At 48.8% G+C, this 15610-nt stretch overlaps 1 protein-coding gene and 1 long non-coding RNA gene across 2 annotated transcripts in view; both read left to right on the top strand.

The window, feature by feature from the left end:
* The window catches only part of PPP1R12B (protein phosphatase 1 regulatory subunit 12B), a 131607-nt gene that overhangs the window by 92386 nt on the left and 23611 nt on the right, over positions 1-15610 (top strand).
* LOC116798209 lies at positions 3053-9239 on the top strand. The gene is made up of 3 exons (XR_004360842.1): positions 3053-3494; positions 5187-5196; positions 9229-9239. It is a non-coding gene; the product is annotated as an uncharacterized LOC116798209 (long non-coding RNA).

Raw genomic sequence — 15610 nt, 5'->3', positions numbered from 1 at the left:
TGAATCTATTTATAAGAAAGGAAAAAGCAAAGGATTCTGAAATTGTGTATTTAAAATGTGCCATTCTCAGCCCACACTAAAATGATCTGTTGTGCTGCTCAGTGCTAATCCAGGTATGTCTAAGGGGGTGGCACTTCAAGCCTTATTATGATAAATTGGTGATGGGAATAAAATTGGGGGAAGGATGATGGTATTACATGCAATTATAGGCTGTCAGCTCTGCATGTGTGGTCTGGGAGGAGTAGGAAGATCACTTTCCTTCTGCTTCCCTATCTGCAAGGGAGATCTGCTCCTGGGAATCCTGGTCCTCTGCGGGTGGAAGCGTGTTCCCTCCTCAGTTTGGATTCATTTATGGGAAACTGCAGCAGTGCCTGCACATCCCAATTACAGCACAGCCACTGCCCTGACGTTGCTTTGCTCCAGCCCTCCAGCATTCTGTGCCCAACATAACCGAGTGTCTTTTGCAGAGCTAAATAAACCCTGCAGAGCTGTAATTGACCCGTAGAGCTGCTTTTACTTTATAAGTCATTTATTTGCAGGTGGCTTTATGTATCATGTACAGTTGCTGTAGAGGAGCTATTATTATTATTGTTTATTATTATTATTATTATCTATTATTTATTTGAATTACTGAATCTTGAGGTACAAAGTTCCATTAAATAAGCTGAATCAAATCCCCAGAAGTACAGATTGTAGGCTAGAGTACGAGTAACGTTTTAACAACTTATTTTAAATGCAATAGCTCTTGGTCTTGTTGCTGCTAAAGAAATTCATACGTATATTTAAGTGTTTATCCAGCCATATACAGACAGTTCCTTGGCTGTTCTATGCACACAGTTCCTTGGCTGTAGCTGCTGTTCAGCACATTTGTTGCTGTAATCCAGCAGCCCCTCAGCTCCTTATGACTATGCCCCAGGGGTAATAATCTGTATTTTGGAGCCAGTTTTTAGCTCTCTCGCTGTACAATGACATACTCAGCCAAAATTACCTGCTCAGGTTACGTACAGTGTCATGAGAACCTGACTGTTAATAACCAATGCAGAGAGTAAGAGTGGAGCTGACTCACTAAATTTTAGATTTAAAAAGACCAATTAAACACAAAAAAAACAACCAACAACAAATGCCACTAACCCTGAGCTGCAGCTCATTCCTTTTCCTGCTCTGGGCAGCATCTCTGTAGCTAAGCAGAACAGCCTTGTCAGAGGGAAAAACAAACAGACACCACCCTATGGAATAGGGTCAATGGTCTTAAAAGTCTTTTCAGTCTTAATGACACGATGATTCTCTGGTTCTGTGATCACTTTTGGTCACATCCCCTGAGTTAAGTGAGGGTGCTGCTAGTTCCAAATTCACTCATTATGCACTGAACTGAGCAGATTTTCTCCAGAACCAGCAGAATTTCGTTGCACAGAGAGCAGTGGGTACAGTCAATACAGGGATTTAGAGCCAGGAGGGTTAACAAAGCTCGCCTTTTGTTTCCAGGTGAATCTTTTCCAAAATTTTTGGTACTATTCTAGAGACTTTTTACTGCAGGATCCCGTGTGAGAAGCAGCAGTGACTGGTACCCTGGTGTAGTGACCAGGGACTGTAACCCTTCCTCTGGCTGTGGAGCCCTTTGTGTGTAACCAAACTGTTCCTGTGTCAGACCCAACCCGACCCAACAGATCATGGGCTTTTCCTTTGCAATAACAACACTTGGGCCAATTCAGATGTTAGTGGGAGACAGGTGGTGAGGCTGGATCCTCTTCCAGGGCCAGAGCACTGGTACCATTTAGGATGCACAAGGAATGGATGTTATTTTGGCATGGAATAGTCACAAGTATAGGACATTCTGAGGTGAATGAATCACAGGATTTATTAAACTTTGTCCTCACTATAAATGTAATTACAAAAGGGAGGTTGCAGGACTGTGGCACTATGGATTTCAGTTTTGTGGGCAGTCCAGTGACATAAAAGCAGTGGGAAATCTAATCCTGACTGTGTTCTCTATAACCCATGACAATGGTTGATGGTTAATAGGTTTTTCACGTTTAAACTGAGTTTCTGGCACAGGTTGCCCAGAGAAGCTGTGGCTGCCCCATCCCTGGAAGTGTTCAAGGCCAGACTGGACAGGGCTTGGAGCAACCTGGTGGTGGGTGGTGGAAGGTGTACCCTGCCTGTGGCAGGACGTGGAACAAGATGAGCTTTAAGTTCCCTTCCAACCCAAATCATCTGGGATTCTCTAGTTCTCTGAATTTTTTACAGAACTGCTTTATACCCAGAAAAATTGTTTTCTGGGCACGTAGTGTTTTTGTAGCCTGGTTCTTGTGAATAACAGCACTGGTTATTTCACTCTGTTTCTCTGGAGAAGTGTCATGAGAATAAATGCAGCTTTAGAGTTGATTTAAGTATTGCATAAAATTACAGATTTCAGTGTTTTCCTGGACCAGGACATGACTCAACAGACAAACTGTGCAGGTGGGAAATCCAGAAGGGAGGGTTGGGAAGATTTGTTTAATTGAATAGCAAACAGCTGAACTATGTAGAAAGGGGTACCCTCAGGTACCTGAGGTGTCTGGGGTTGCAGGAAGCAGTTGGGGGGTTCTCTGCTTCTTAAAGTGAGCAAAATGGCCTCAGCAATAGGCTGGGGAGCCTGGAGAAGAGGAGGCTCAGGGGGAACCCTCTCACTCTCTCCAGGTCCTGGACAGGAGGGTGGAGCCTGGTGGGGGTTGGGCTCTGCTCCCAGGGAACAAGGGGCAGGATGACAGGAAACAGCCTCAAGTTGCACCACGAGAGGTTTAGGTTGGATACTGGGAAAATTTCTTCCCCAAAAGGGTGGTCAAACCCTGGCCCAGGCTGCCCAGGGCAGTGGTGGAGTCACCATCCCTGGAAGTGTTCAGCTGTTGGACTTGATGACCTTAGAGGGCTTTTCAAACCGTTAACAATTCTGTGATTCTGTGAACCTCTTTCTTGCCTCATCCTCTTGCTGCTCATCCAGTTGGGTTGGAATTCACATGTAGCACTGCAGCTCTGTGTTCTTGCATTACTTGGCCCAGCACAGGAGAGGGTCTCAGCAAGGGCTATGCCACCGCTGAGACCCCATCCCTTCCCTCAAAGGCTGAGTGTCATAGTCCCAACTCAAACTGTTCCCCAGCATTGAGGCATCATCCCTGTGGCTGAATCCTCTCACGCTCCAGATCGGGGTAGCTGTGTCCAAGCTGCCTGTTGGGATTGGTCCCTGTGAGTTGTACCTGGAGGAGCGTTGGATGCCACCTTCCCCCTGATTTGTGGTCTGCAGGGTTGTGTGGTGGAACAGGGATGGTCCCTGGCTGTGGGAAGCCCTGAGGGAAGGTCACAGTGTGAAGAATGGCCTGGAGCTGTGTGGGCCCAGTTTGTGTCTCCTACCCCAGCTGAGCCCTGTGTAGCTGGAGACGCCAACGTGCTCTCCAGGATGTGGCTGTGCTGGGACATAGAGGAGGTTTGGCTGTGGATGAAAGAAATCAGCTGGATGGGAAGTAATTCAGTGAGGTACAAGGCAGTGTGTTAAACCTGGTGTGGAAAATGACAGCTAGGACATTAAAGATATAGTTTCGGGATAATTTGTTCCAAAAATACCAACTACTCTCATTCTTCAAGTTTTATTAGAATTCTGGTCTCCCAGGAGGGCTTCTCCTCCTCTGCACTCTCAGAGAACGTGCTGTGGGTTCACATCACCCTGAGCATCACTGCAGCTCTGGCTTCAACTTCCCACCTTTGTTTCCCAGTTTTGTCTGCTGCAGGTTGGAATGTTACAGTGATGCTGACATTTATTTTACCAGCATCATGTTCTGTAGGTGAAGATTTTCAGCACAGATAAAAGGGGTGTTTGTGTGTTCCTCTCAAATATTTAGCTTAGGGCTTCATCCTATTTCTGGTATGTCATTTTCTTGGTTATGGGTTCTCCTGTCTTAAGTAGTTTTAAAAATGGGGTACAAACACAGGTGTCATCACCAAAGAAAGGGAGAGGACAGACATCTGAACAGACAAGGAAAGATCATGGAATCTCCTGAGTTGGAAAGGACCCACAAGGACCATTGAGTCCATCTCCTGGCCCCGCTCAGAACACCCCAACAATCCCACCCTGTCCCTGAGAGCATTGTCCAAACACTCCTTGAGCTCTGTCAGCCTTGGTGCTGTGCCCACTGCCCTGGGGAGCCTGTCCAGTGCCCGACCACCCTCCGAAGGAAGAACCTGACCACTTTCTGGGTGAGGGTGTCTGAAGAGTGATCATAGCCAAGACCACAGCTCTAACTACAGGAATAAACTATTTCATATAAATATAGGAGAGACATTATACTGTAGTACAGTTGTGCTGCCATAGTCCAAGATGATGAGAAACTCTAAGGTGATTTTGCCCAGAAATCAGCCACAGCATAAAGTGAAGGTCCGGGCAGTCTTAGGGGTTTGTGTGCTGTGCTTGTGAAAATGCTCACAGAAGGTGATTTTTTTGTGTGTCTTTCTGGAGGCTGTATAAATATCCCTTAGCAAAGTACACAGCACCACAGCTAGAGCAGGACCAGCCTGGCTCCTACTGAGGAATCTCATGAACAGACAGGAACAGTCAGATCTAAACCACAACCTTGAACATGACAAAGCTCGGGCTGTGAGGAACAGCAGCAAAGGAGCATTGTGTTTCATCTTGCACAGGGGACAACTGTACAAAACGGCAGGAATAACCCCTAAATCAGGCATTTGTTGGAATAATGATGAAAACCATCGTGTTTTGCCATATTGCATCTCATGCTGCTTTCTGTCTCCTGGCTAATCAGACCTTCCCTGCTCTCTAGAATGAGTTACTGTCCACTCAATCTGTGAGAGATCTGCACTGGATGACTAATTAACTTTTAATTAGTAGGGAATAGCTCAGGCTGTGTTTTGGTTTTGGGCTGTGAGTTCTGTACCAAAATGTTGATTTTGGAGCTTTCTGGCCACTCCTCAGCAGAAGCATGACCGTGGAGGGATGTGACAACAGATTGTTTGGGACTGGATGGGAGGGGAAGCCAAGCCCTGCAATTCTGTGCTGTGTAACTCCACCTTGGTGACTAAGCTGGGCTCTGGCAGCCTGGGAGCTGGGACCAGGACACCCCAGTGCAGTGCTGGCCACACGGGTTTGCCCAGTTTCACTTACACTGTTTTGAAACCCCAGAAACTGAGAACTGGTGTGAAAGGATCACACCTGTGTGCAGGGTCTATAAATATGCATTTAAAATGTCTGAATTACCTTGTACAGCAGAGTTGGGCTCCACACGTGGGGAGAGGTGGGTGATGAGAGCAACAGATGGAGGCTGGAAAGATCAAGGTCCTGCCCCAGACTCCTGGAGCAGCCTGGTGCCTGTCACTGCCTTCTTGTGTGCGTGGACTTCATTTCCATACCTTTAAACAGGAATGCAGAGGTATTACCAGGCAGAATTGGACCTCTTCAAACCTTTCTCCCCCCTGCTGCAGTCGGTGGATGACAAGTCCCCTCCTTCCTCATGATGAATATCAAGTAGAAACCTGATCTCACTGTGACTTTCTTAGTGCAGGACAATCCAGCAGCCCTGTCTCCCGCTCTCCCTGGTTGCTCAGCAATGCTGCATTGCCCCGGAGAGTGAAGGTACTGGGTGGCAGGAGAAATTACTGCAGCTGCTGTTCCAAACCCCTTCCCCAGCTATGTGCCAGTGAAATCACCAGGGTGCCAAGCAGGGTGCAGAAAGGGACAATACTTCAGAGCAATGAGAGTGGGGTAATACTCTTAAAATATTTTTGTACAGATATTATTCTGCACTTTGCAGAATGGTTTGGGTTGGACAGGACCTTAAAAGCTCATCTTGCTCCACCCCCCTGCCATGGGCAGGAACACCTTCCACTAGACCAGGGTGTTCCAAACCCCATCCAACCTGGCCTTGGTAGGAATTGTTTGATGTTAAGCAGCCTGTGAGGTGGATCAGGACATGGATGGGATGACCCCAGGCTGCCAGTGACTCAGTCAGTGGCCAGATCAAGTGGGTGTGAATGAGTCCAGCTGAGCCTTACTGGAACTGGTCCAGTGCAGATAACTGGGCTGATGCCTTTCCAGCAACAAAAATCATAGGTTTTCAACCTTATGACTCCAAGATAGACTTCGTGTGTAAGAGCTGGATGCATTCCTGTGTCACCTGCTCCAGGTGACCCTGCCTTGACAGGGTTGTTGGAGTGGATGATCTCAAGGTTTCTTCCAACCCCAAACAGTCTGTGGATTTGTGTGATTCTGTATAATTCTGTGAGCTTCTAAATCACTCATGGTGATTTGAGGGCATTTTTCAAATGTCCCATGGGCTTATTTCAATGGGACATGAGGGACACGCACTTGCCTTTGAATAGAGCAGTCCTGCCACTTTCCAGTGAGCTTGTGCAGCAGCAGAGCTTGGCAGAGAGCTGAGAGCTTGGGAGAGGTACGTGCTCTCCACACCCTCTCTCCTTTCCTCCAAGCTCCTCTCCCTCCTCCTTGATCCCGAACACTCCCTTGAACCAGTGTACATTACACAAGCTCTGTGACGCCCTGTCACAGCTCAAACAGGCTTGTGAGCAAACAACAAAAATCCTGTTGTGCTGCCAGAGTGTGTCCTCCCTTTCATGGCATGAGCTGCTCTATGGACTTTAAATCATGTCCCTTTGTCGCAGCCCTCCTGGAATTCAGGCTTTGCAAAGGTCCGGTTCACCTCGACATCCCACTGCAGCCAACAGCCTTGGGAGCTTGGGAGGGATTCTCTTTTCCCCAATTCTCCTTTTTTTTTTTTTCCCTGCCCAAATCCCAAACCCAATCCCAAACCCAATTTGGCAGCCAAATCCCAAGCTGAAAGTGAATCGCTGCTTCTGGCTGCCCTCCAGCATTCCTCACGGAGCGAGTCAGGATCTGGAATGCTCAGAAGGCAGCGGCGGGAGGACGGAGAAGCCTGTGCGGGGTAACGGCGCCGGGAGGAGGAGGAGGAGGTGGAGGAGGAGGATGGAAACAAAACCAACTTCAGCTGGCTGCCCTTTCCAAACCAGCGTTTGTTCCTGATTTATGCTTTTGTGTTTCACTCAGAGCGTGCAGCTCTGCGCAGCGAGGGCAGAGCTCGCGGCCGCGCTCTGGGTAAATCCAGGCTTTGCTTTTCCTTTCCCGTTTTTTTGCTTTTTTTTTTTTGGCAGAAGTTTCATGTCTAGAGAAACCCAGCCGGTTTTCCAGCTCTCTTCTTGAGCCGGGAGTTTTTGCCTCCTGCAGTTCTGGGGAGAGATAGATCCCCCTGGTACTGTGGCACGCTCTGGACAAGGGGAAATGTCCTTTTGCGGAGAAGTTGGGACGGGGTCCGGGCGGTGAGGCTGGCACGGAGCAGCACCTGGCGCCGGAGCACAGCGAGTCCTTGACACCTTCTCTTCTTCTGCTCGGACGAGAAACATTGTGGAGCCTCAGCTCTCCCTGCAGCAGATTAATGCCTAAAATTATACACCCTAAACAGCAGGGTTTAATTACCAGAGCTGTGAATAGTTTAATTAGTTTGTTCTGACCTTGGAAGAAGGACCTGCCCAGCGCCGTAGAGCGACAGGAGAGCAAGAACTGGTGTTGCTCCTCAAAGACACCCAGCCCGCGAGGCCATGTCGTCCCTGTACACCAGGAGTAAGGAATACACTCGGAGCAGGAAGGACTCAGTCAGACTCTCCCCCGTCCTCTCCTTCCCCGATCGCTGAAGACACTCAGAGTAAGCAGCTTTTTCCTTTCTGTATTATCAGCTCAGCACGTGCTCCGAGTGGAGCCTGGCGGTGGTGGTTTGTTGTCTTACCCCTTGGAGACCTGCGGCTGTGGTTTCCTTGGAAAGAGGATGGTTTGAAATGAAACTTGGGAAGGTGCCTCTGCAGCAACAGGTTTTAAGCATCTGCCAGAGTCCCTGCCCTGGGATTAGCTGTGTTAGTGGGTAGGGAGTTGCTGGGGTGGTGGTTTCCTCCTGTCCTGGAACATGGCTCTCCTGGTCGGCTGTTGCTGGATAAAAAACCTCCCCGGTGAAAATGAGGCAGAACTGACCAGTTTGTTAAGCTGCACTTTTTCCATAAACACTTTGTATACCGCTGGTGAAACGAGGTTTGTGTCAGCTTTCGCCCCTGGGGCTGAACTGGCCTGTGCTGTGGTTTAGTAATTTCAACAAACACCAAAAAGTGAATAAAACCATCTGTAGGAGGCAAGTCAAGGTAGTTACCTTTCCTCCACAAACCAGAGCTGCTGTCCCTGTCTCCCAAGGTGGTGGACAAGTTGGGAACACTTCCTAACAGTATAATAGCTCCAGAGTCATGGGAGAGGTGGTCCCAAACCCTCCAGGTCCGTATCATTGTATGGGCAGCCTCTTTGCCATCAAGAAATATTATCATGCCGGAGTCAAAGCCTGGAGGAATTATTTTTTAACAGCCAGGCTAATTTTAGATGGGAGCATTAAATTAATCCCGGCACTGGTGTTTGCTCAAATCAGATATGCATTGTCTGCTCCATTGGCAGGGACAGATCTTGGTCTGGAAGAAGCATTGCCTGAATATGTACAAAGGGTTTTTAACCCTCTGCCATGGCACTAATGAAAGCAGTTCCTGACCTCAGGAACTTCAGCCTTGAGGCTTCTGTGGCTGCTGGTTGTCCTGGGCTGTTTTCTGTAACGCGGGAGCAGGGTCTGTGTTTTCTTCCACCTGCACACCATTGGAGTGTCTCTGAGGGGATTTAGATCATCTAAAACTATCCTGTGTGCTTGGATGGACTTTCCTCACCACCACTGTGCTTACCATTCCTCACTAAACGGCCACAGTGTTGATCACCAGCCCGGTGACAGGTGGAGAACCTTCCAAGTGTGCTGAAAATGGTTTAATTTTTTTCGAAACACAAGTTTTTAAGATCAGTCATGTTCAGTGAACACAGACTAACTCATTTCCCCCCCCTTATGCATCTGGGCATGTGAAGGGGTGACAAACATCTCCCAGGAGCTGTGACCACCATGTGTCCAGAGCAGACTGATGGGAGGTGCTGGTTTCTCTGTGCACAGCCATGGGGGATCCCAGGCTCCTGGGGGTTCGTGGGTGTTGGAGAAGGTGGTGGCAGCTCTCAGGTGGGTACAAAAAGGTCCAGGGGGAGTGGGAGTGCATGGAGTAGAGCTTCTTGTGACAGTGGTGGTTTTGATGAAAGCCAGCACCTGAGCACAGAAATCTTTGTGATTCTTGCAGTGGTAATGGCAATGCCAGCTGGACTCCAGAGCATCCACGGGGAGAAACCATGGTGGGAAATGCAGCAGCATTGACTCAGAGTTGGTGTAGGAAACGGCCCTGGTGCTATCTGGGTTATGGAATAGCCCATGCCTTAAAAGGCTAATTAGGGAAGGATTGACTTCAGGCTAAAACAGAGATCTGTGTTAACTCTTTCTCCAAGACAACATAATTTTGCCAAGAGCAAGAGCAATAACAGAGGTGTGGTTTCTATGGGATTTGTCCCACGTGTTTATTCTCCCCCACTTACTCACCCCCTGCCCACCAGTAACAGGTCTGTGCTGCAGGGACCCACCAGCCTTTATAAAATGAGTAGGAATGTGGTATCTTCGGAATCTTTATCTTTCCATTCAGTCAAGATTGATACAGCAGAGAGCTGTGGGCCTCTAAATGTTCCCAGCTGAGCAGGGGTGCGAGAACACATGAGCAGGCAGGAGCCTCACACATGGTGCAGACAGGGGAAAAATCTCTTGGAGAACTAGACAGAGCAAAGGAGGTTTGATTTATCGAGGTGTCGGTGCCAAACAGCTGCATTAAATGTCATTTGCCAAGCAGTTTCCTATGGCATTCCCTCTACACTTGCACTGCTGCTTGGAATGCTCCTGCTTAGGAGTTAGGATAATACTGCCTGGGGGCTTTCCACCTTTAATTGGTGGAATCTCCCCAGATGCACCACTGAGGAGGGGGAGCACTTTGCAGTGAACTCATACAAATCATAAGAGAAGGAATATCCCTGCACAGGAGACTGTGGTGAGAGCAGGTTGTTGGTGTGTGACCCCCACTCTGTACCAGGCCAGAACTGTCCCATTGCCCTGGAACCTTCACGAGGTAAAATACCTAACTCCTTGTGTCACAGCAGAACAGCCCAGAATTGTAGTCACCATACAGAAACAGCCCAGCAGATCCTGTTGAATGCCCCAGGGTAAATGTTGCTTTAATGAGGATGTTGCTCAGAAGAGGAAAGTCAAACCCCTTTGAAATCAATTCAGATCGTCCCATTATTTGGCACAAGCTTCAGGTTTTTGGCAGTGGGGACCTTTTCATTACATTTTGCCCCATGCTGCTTTAGCTTGAGGTTTCTCTTCCTCAAAAAAGTATTCTTCCCATAGTCAGTTCCAAGGGTGCAATAGGCAACTGATGGTATGAAACCTGTGGTGAGCAATTAAGCAAATAAATGGCAGGATTGGAAGGCAAGAACTGAATATTTTTTTATTATTCTTATTTGTGCTGGGCCAGTTATTTTTTGCATAGGAAATACCCTGTAGTTTGAGTTTGCTCTCATCCATCTGTTTATTCTGGTACTTTATAAGCCTTGTGCTTCTCCATAGGATAATCAGTCAGATGGGAAAACCTAAGGAGAATGCACATTCCCAACTTTCGGCCCAGACTGCAGTTGCAGCTTTTCAGTTGTTTCCCAACTCTTTGTCACTATACCTTCCCTTCTTTTATAAACTACTCCTTCTTGATTTGTCATCCAATATTGTTTGCTGTAAAAGAGAGCATCAAAGCTGAAACCCTTTGTTGGTGTGTGGGGGCTGCTGGTTCAATAGCAGCTGTATTTGTGTGGCTGCCCAGCTTAGAATCCCAGACTGGTTTGGATTGGAAGGGACCTTAAAGCTCATCCAGTCCCACTCCCTGCCACGGGCAGGGAGACCTTCCACTAGTCCAGGTTGCTCCAACATCCATCCAGCCTGGCCTTGGACACTTCCAGGGATGGGGCAGCCACAGCTTCTCTGGGCAACCTGTGCCAGGACCTCCCCACCCTCACAGGGAACAATTTCTTCCCAATATCCCATCTGCCCTCTAGCAGTGGGAATCGCTTGTCCTGTCTCTCCATCCCTTGTCCAAGTCCCTCTCCAGCTCTCCTGGAGCCCCTTTAGGCCCTGCAAGGGACTCTGAGGTCTCCCTGGAGCCTTCTCTTCTCCAGGTGAACCCCCCCAGCTCTCCCAGCCTGGCTCCAGAGCAGAGGGGCTTCAGCCCTTGGAGCATCTCCATGGCCTCCTCTGGACTCTCTCCAGCAGCTCCACATCCTTCTGATGCTGGGACCCCAGAGCTGGAGGCAGCTCTGCAGGGGGGTCTCACCTCAGCAGGGCAGAGGGGCAGAATCCCCCCCTCCCCTGCTGTGGGATCAGCCCAGGGCAGGGGAGGTTTCTGGGTCCAGGCACACACAGCTGGGGCATGCTGAGCTTCTCATCCAGCAACACCCCCAAGTCCTTCCCCTCAGGGCTGCTCTCAGTCCATTCTCTGCCCAGCCTGGTTGTCAAGTAGCCACTTGATGGTTCTTACTTGCTCCTCAAGAGGCTTTACATAATTCTTCTTGTTCTGTCCATATTCACGGTTTCACTACAAGGCTCTTTCCCTCTGGTGTTAGTCACTCCCTCGTTAAGCCCCCCTCAGTGCCTATAACCTGAGCTTTCCAGCTGAATTTTTGTCAGGAAGGGCTCAGCAATAAAGCTCTAAGTGTACTCAGTGGTCTGCCCTGATTGATTTTATTCTGCCTCTCATCTGAGTGTCTGAAGGAGCCGCGCTGGGTGGAATATGGGATGCAGGAGCATCACCTTTTATGGGCCGTGTGTTTTCACCGAGTCACTTGATAGTAGTGCTTGAGTGGAAAAAGCAGCAGTTCCCAAATCGCTGTCTCTGTTAATGAACCTCCACATGGAGCCCGTGGTGCTCGGAGCAGTGATTACCATGGCAGCAAATGCACCCAGTCTGGGTACGGTGCTGTGAACATGTATGTGTAGAATACAAAGCAAATCTTAAAGGAAAAAGAAAAGCTAATGTGCAAAAATGTGAGGGGCTGAGCTGCACGTGCTCAGCACACAAATCATGAAAAAAGGGCTGAGTATTAATGAATAAGTGATCACAGAGAAGCCCAGGATGGTTTGGGTTGGAAAAAGGACCTTAAAGTTCATCTCGTTCCACCCCCTGCCATGGGCAGGGACACCTTCCACTAGCCCAGGTTGCTCCAAGCCCTGTCCAACCTGGCCTTGGACACTTCCAGGGATGGGGCAGCCACAGCTTCTCTGGGCAACCTGTGCCAGGGCCTCTCTACGCTCACAGGAGAGGATTTGTTCCCAACATTCAATCTAAATTTCTCCTCTTTTAGCTTAAAACTGTCCCCCCACTTTTCCTGTCTCTTGCTCATGTAAAAAGTCGCTGTCCTGGAGTGCTGAGAGGTCTCTAGAAACACCTAGTTGGATTATGGCCTTCCTAGACTTTGGAATGTATTTGTGCCAGACAGTCACCTTTTGCTCCGTGGTATTTTTGCAACAGGTTCCATCCTGTTTCAGATATTCCTGATCACAGGTTTGTTCTCACATGGAGTTTTCCTCCGTGAATCATTTAATTCTGCTGCAAGTGCATTAGAGAATAGAAAGTGTTATGAAAATATTTCTCCAGGAAACTTTATCTTCCTGGGTTTCCATTTAGTGGCTTGGACTTGTCTGGTTGTGATAAAAATGATGCTGTATAAATTGAAACGGAGTCAAATAAATTGTCTCATGACACTTTCTGTCTAATTTCTGGATTGCTGACTAGTTACACAGTTTGTGAAAATGATTCCCTCCTCTCCCAGCAACCCACAAAAAACATGGGATACTAAAACTTGAACTTTAAGGCGATTAACCTTAGTCTGTGTTCTCCAGCATCCTGCTTTGTTTATCCCTGGTTGTTCCTCGAGCATCACGTTCTCGGATGAGTATCAGGATGAAATCCTTCTGCGTTCTGTTTGTTCTTGGGTTTTTTTGAGTCTTCCACTGTAAATGTCCATATCTGGAAGTACATTGGGAACTTCTGGTCGTTCTCAGGGCACCACCCGTGAGATGTTCCCTGATGTGACTCAGTAGCCAGACGATGCTCCTGCATTTGGATGCGTAAACAAGATGGGTCAGGGCACGTGCTGTGACCCGTGGGGTGAGCGTCTTCTGTCCCTGCCTCTGAACTTCCTTCAGCTCTCCTCGCTCCCAGGCAGCAGAATTGATCCAAGCCAAAGGTGGAGCCGGGAGTCTGTTAACTACTTAAGGCTCTGAATGGTCATGGATGATTTGGAAAGGACCTGATGTAATGCTACAGCCTCCTTTAAAATGCCTCTCTGACCCTCAGCTGCCTGGTCAGTGGTGGTGTCTTTGGAGAAGCTGGTTAAGCAGCTGGAGGGCAATCCCTTGGGACAGATCAGCCTTGAAACCCCTGCAGGGCAGGGGGGTCAGAAGGTCAGGGAGCAACTTGAGGTTGCCCCAGACCAGGGAATCAGTCAGGACTGTAGAGGGGGTGAAGGGAGGAGGAGAAAGAAGGTACGTTTAATTTGGGTCTGCTCATGGTACAGCCACAAAACCAGGGACACAGAGACGGGGAGGTACTGCGGGATGGGAATGAGCAGCCACAGAAGTGATGGGGAGAGTGGGTGGAACCTCTGTGGGCAGCAAACCACTTCATCCTGCTGAGCTGGAAACCAGTGTCTGCTTCCCTGGCAGGAGCCCATCAGAGTTTGTTTATCATAAAATGACCACAAACCCATCAAAAACAGGGCTAGAAGACACACAAGAGCCCAGTCCACTATTAACCCAGGACTGCTGAGTAGGGGTCGGGCTCTTCTCCCAGGTATGTAACAGCAAGATGAGAGGAAACATCCTCAAGTTGCACCAGGGTGGGTTTAGGTTGGATATTAGGGAAAATTTCTGCATGGAAAGGGTGGTCAGGCAGAGGCTGCCCAGGGCAGTGATGGAGTTGCCATCCCTGGGAGAGAGTTAAAAGCCATGTGGATGTGGCACTTGGGACATGGGTTAGTGGCAGCCTTGGCTGTGCTGGGGGAACAGTTGGACTTGATGATCTTAGGGGGCTTTTCCAACCTTAGCAGTTCTGTGATTCCATTATTCCAATCACTCTGCCTGTGCCCATAGTGCTGTTGTGGGATGTGTGTGGCTGCTGGATCAGGAAGTGTTTGCAGGGTTTTGGAGTGGACATCACACCAGAAAGTGGCCAAGTTGGCTGTTGAACCCTGGCTGGTGACAGGTATTTAAATCCCTGATGAAACACCTGAGAACATCCCACCAGAGTGTTTGCAGGGCAGAGAAGGGGTTCCTGCAGACATGTGGCATTCTCATCTGGAAGAAATTTAGGAGCAGAAATCTCCTCCTCTCGTGTCAGTTGGCCATTCAGTTTTTATTTCCTCGTGTCTGGAGAGTTTTGTCTAAGATCACATCGCTTTGCAAAATTAAATTTCTCACCAATAAAATTTGATCCCTTAGAAAAGAAGGAAAAAAAAATCAGAGCAACAAACCCTGGGTTTCAGCATCGTGGCCTTTCCTAAATTAAAATCCGCTCCAGCCTGAAGTTTTACGTGGCAAGTTTCATCCCCAAGGGACAGTGGGAATAAACTGCAGCTGCTGGAGAGCCTGTGGGCCACGGGAGGGGTTTGGGGCACCAAGGCACAGGCTGGCTGTGGCACAAATGGCACAGACCAGCATCCAACTCAGCGTGTTTGGGAGGGCAGTAAATGTGGCCCTCAGTCCCTCAGAGCCCTGGATGTTTGTTTCTGAATAAATCAGTGCTATTCGTACTGAAAACTATGGGATCTGTGGCAGCAGCTGCCAGAACCACTGTTCCATTTTGGAGAAGCTTTTAATGTTATGCTTCAGTAACAGCAGTTTTTCTTAAGCAAAGCTGATTGATTTATAGTTCAAGAAAACATGTTTTGCATCAGGCTTTGGGGAGTTGGAGGTTACATGGAGGTGGTTTGGCTGGACTGGATTATTAATCGTATCTACAGGATTTTGGAATCCTTGCATTTGCACAATTGCAAGCTTGAGCTGGAAGCAGCACATTCATCACAGTGGAGCTGAGGGGATGCTGCACAAACCACAGCTCTCAGGTCAGAGGAGCAGCTTTCTGAGGGAGGCAACAACCTCGAAATAGTTCTCAAAAGCAGAGTTCAGCCAGACCTTCAAATTATTCTGCACCCACTAGAAAACCAAACTTGACCCCAGCCATCCCTGACTGTTCTGACAAATGCGGCTGGAGATGAACACTGGCCTGAGTTGTACCCACTGGGGATGGTCCAAGGTGTCCCAGACAGCCTTTCTCCTGTCTTTTCCTCCTCCCAGCTTGGCTCTGGCTGTGCCAGCTCCATGAGGATTCCTGCCCTCAGCAGTGCTCTGCTCTGTGCTGGTACAGCCTCACCTTGAGTCCTGAGGGCAGTTTTGGGCACCTCAATGTAAGATGGATCTGGAGCTACTGGAGAGTGTCCAAAGGTGGGACACAGGGATGGGGAAGGGTCTAGAGGGGCCATACGAGGAGGTCACTTGGTCTGTTCAGCCTGGAGGAGCCTGAGGTCAGACCTCCTCAGGATCTGCAGCTTCCTCAG

Source organism: Chiroxiphia lanceolata, chromosome 25, assembly GCF_009829145.1.
Source record: "Chiroxiphia lanceolata isolate bChiLan1 chromosome 25, bChiLan1.pri, whole genome shotgun sequence".
NCBI lineage: Eukaryota > Metazoa > Chordata > Aves > Passeriformes > Pipridae > Chiroxiphia > Chiroxiphia lanceolata.
Note: the sequence above shows the minus strand (reverse complement) of the source record. Positions and strands in the feature narration are given on the sequence as shown.